The following is a 3,895-nucleotide window of genomic DNA, read 5'->3' as shown; positions in this document are numbered from 1 at the left end:
CACTTGATTTCCCTCAGCTTAATTAATTGATTCCTCCTGAAGTCGCCTGGACCTCTCTTGGCCTTCTTATCTAGCATCATCTGCCTCTCTCTCTGAGTCGCTGACTCATTCCGACCTGCCTCGGACGTCTCTGGTTTTAGCCCTCGAAGCCTGACATCCCAGGAAACCCCTCAGCCCCAGGCACCGGGGGTGGCTGGTCACTGGACTCCCTTTAGACTACTAGCTCTTGAAGGCAAGGACTGGTCTTGCTCATGCCCACACCCCCAGAAGACTGCGTGGCCAATGTGCAGGCTGTAGCTGGAGGTAAACCAATGTCCAAATAAGGAAGGGTGGACAGGAAAGAGGGGGTCCTGGTTCAGACACTAGCTGTTGGCTTCGGGTAAGGTGGCTGACCTCTCAAACTCAGTTGCTGCTTCTATATAATGGAGATCATGCTCTGTGCCTCCCAGAGCTGTGTAAGAACTGAGCGAGATAAAGTGCTTAGCATAGTGCCTGCTACAAAGTGAGCAATTAGTAAAGGTTACTCGTTTTAATAATAGCGGTGGTAGTAATTATTATTATTGTTTTATTATTAAAAAGAGAAATCCGTGAAGCTTGAGCAGGGTGGAAATCTGCTGGGAGAATCTCTCGAGGCAACAGGGCATGTGACCAAATAGACCAACCGGACGCTGACACTCACCATCCCCTTGGGGTCTGAAGGCCGATTCCCCTTTTCACCACCATGATGGTCACCCAGGAGCCCTTCCTCTTGTAAAATCGGACCCAGATTTGGGCTCAGATCTCCTCCCAGTAAATGGGACGCTGGGCAGGCAAGCAGCACGTGTCTGCTCTGAGGATGTGGATGAGGTGTCTGCTTGTGGGTCGGCCTCCCCACCACTTTGTCACTCCCGTAGTGGTTGAGGGCGCCTGGCCCAGTGCCATGTCCCAGACGCCCAGTGTGGGACAGGGTCTCAGCAAACACAAGCTCGTGTGGAAAGATCCAGGACTCCTTGGCCTGCTCAAACCACGTGGCATTTTAAGAGGCCTCCGCTGGCATCTAAGTTGCAAGTCGTCTATTTATTCAGCCGGACAGGATTCCTTCCAGGCAATGGAGATTGCTTTATCTCTCTCGCTTCTGGGTTTCTCTGAACGGGAGCGACCTTCCCAGCCTCGTGATCTGAGGGAGCCCCTGCTTGCCTTTCAGAACTGGGACCAGGAAGCGTCTCTGGCTGGGTGGTCCTCTTCATGCCCCACCCCCTGCCCACCCTTTGAGCTCCCCTGGGCCCTGAGCACCCATCCTGCAGCCGTCCACTCATGTCAGTTTCTCCACGCGGAGTCGGAGACCCTCGATGGTCAGGGGCGGGGTCTCAGCCATGAGAACATGACGAGGTTTTCAATGCGCGCTCGTGGGGTGAACAGACGAAGGAAGGAGTGGACGCGCGACTGCAGTCTGGCCTTAGCCACGTGACCACCACATCCCGCACCAGCGACATCCCGGTGGAGGGTGGGGCCCTCGCCCTGTCGCTCCTCACAAAGAATTCAGAGAGAAACCACCATGTGTTTTGCATCTAGGAGCATGGCTTTCGCAAGAAAATCCCATCAGTAATGAGGAGGCTCTTCCCTGACATCGTGTCACCAAGGTGGGGTGGGGAAGGGACGCCCCGGCTCGTTGCTTTATGGATCGCGTCTGCTTGAATGCTTTCTCCTTCTGTCCATCCCTTTAAGAAGCCACGAACCAAGGGATGGCAGAAGAAAGTAAGCTGAGGTCTTCATGGCCTCCGCTCCCGGGTGCTGGCTTTCCTGGTCCTTGGCCAGCCCACCCGGCCGATGCTGCATCCCCAGGGCCAGGATCTCAGCCCCATGCATGTTTAATTTTCTCCTGGATGGAGCATGTGGGCGCTTAAGGGAGGTACTCAATCATGGCTGGTGACTGACCGGCCGACCAGAGACCAGATAATAGATGGCAAAGGGAAAGGCGTCTGCTCCCCCTCCTACAGCTCCTAAGGAGGAGCAATCGATTATTCAGGAGCTGGTTATCCAGTGAGGGACTTGTTTGGACACTGGGCTTGGGCTCCTTTCTTCCTGCTGCTGACGGGGTGGATTAGGACTCCTGTGTCGCAGGGGTGTGGGCCCCTGGCTCATTGAGTTCTCTTGGACGAGTCTCCTCACCTCTTCCAGACTCATTTTTCCTCTCTGTTAGGGAAATGACAAAACCTGTTTTGCCTAACTCACAGTCTGGCCGAGATGGGGACTCTGATGTCTCCGAAGTGTGTCTGACTGTGAGCAAGTGGTTGTACATTTCACCAGCCAAGAGCTCGGCGGGAGAGGGATTGGAGCCCGCTGGCTACGCTGGAGATCGGGTTTTCTGTGGCTCCCATTTGCCTGCCAACCCCATTTGGCCAAGGCTTGGGAACCTGGCCTGGATTTTGCCAGGCTGGTCTCGATGAGCCTGGATGCTGTCTCGGCACGCACGGGTCACTGCGTTGTCTTCCCGTCAACACGCTGGCCGTGTCATCTACGCCTGAGCCATCATCGCTTCAGTAGCCTTCTCTGCGATGTGACATCACATGGAAGCATATGACACAGTGTATCAGTTTCCTACGGCTGCTATGACAAGTCGCTACACATTTACTGGCTTTTTTCCCTTGCGGTTTTATCCTCTTACTGTTCTGGAAGTCAGAAACCGGGTACGGGGGGAAAACCCAGGTGTCGGCAGGGCAGGCTCCTTTGGGGGTCCAGCGAGAATCGTCCCCTGCCTCTGCCGGCTTCTGGAGGCCGCCTGGTTTCCTTGGCTCGTGGCCCCTTCTTTCGTCTTCGAAGCCAGGCGTGCTTCATGCTCAGACCTCTCTGCTCCGTCATCGCGTCGCCTTCTCCTCTCTGTCTCCTCTGACCCCTCTGCCTCCCTCTCTAAGGACACTTGTGATTACATTTAGGGCCCACCCAGATAATCCGGGGTCATCTCCCCATCCCAAGGTCCCTTTTGCTAAGTAGCGTGGCGTATCCACAGGTTCCGGAGGTCAGGATGTTCAGCCTGTCATGTGCTCTCTGCCCTCAAGGGGGAGGAGATGGGTGACACCCCCAAGTTCCAGGTCCTGGTGACTCTAGTCACCCCTGGTCCCAGCACGCCTCTTGGTATCGCCCGCCCCACGGCGTACCCCACAGGAAAGGGCGACGCCGGGACTGGACTGACCCTGGGGACCTGGTTAGCAGGTTGGAGAAACTGGGCTCTGAGGAGCGGCGGCAAGATGTAGTTAAATTATTTAGCAGTGTGTGCGTTCGAAGGCCATTATATAAAGTGGGAAATTATAAACACCAACTTCCACAATAAGGTGATAAAATAAATAACATGCTAACGAGGTTCAGCGCTCCGGAGTGTGAGTGGGTGACAGTAACAGGGGCTTGCCGGGCACGAGACCACGAAGCTGTGGCGCTAAGAGAAGACCACGTGTGGCCAGGCTGGCCGGGTGTCCTGCCTGCCTGGCCCATGGGTGCCAGGCTCCCGTGAGGAGGGGTCACCACCAACGCTGAGGCGGCCAGCGAACGTCGGGAGCCGCCTGCGAGGAGGCTGTTTGTGAAGCTGCCTGGCCACGCTCACCGTGGAGCTTCTCCCGCCGTTGCCTGGCTGCCTGTCATCTTGGGGTGACGGTTGTGCTGACAGGCACCATACGGTAGGTGCACAGGCTGTGGGTCTCAACAGCCTGAGTTCGAATCCTGGCTCTGCCGCTTGCTAAGCCCCGTCTTCTCATTTGAGAAATGGGGGTGGCGCTAACAGTCCCCACCTCCTCAGCCCTGCGAGGTCAGAGGAGAGGCTCACGTGAGCTTCCGGCAGAGTCGGGCTCCTGCGATGTCCGCCAGTGCCTTGTTTCCAGCCCTTAGTATCGTGACAGGCGGAGTAACGGTCTCAGAGATATCCAGC

This window comes from Pteropus vampyrus, unplaced genomic scaffold (assembly GCF_000151845.1).
Source record: "Pteropus vampyrus isolate Shadow unplaced genomic scaffold, Pvam_2.0 Scaffold1766, whole genome shotgun sequence".
Classification (NCBI taxonomy): Eukaryota; Metazoa; Chordata; class Mammalia; order Chiroptera; family Pteropodidae; genus Pteropus; species Pteropus vampyrus.
This window is presented reverse-complemented; position numbering follows the sequence as displayed.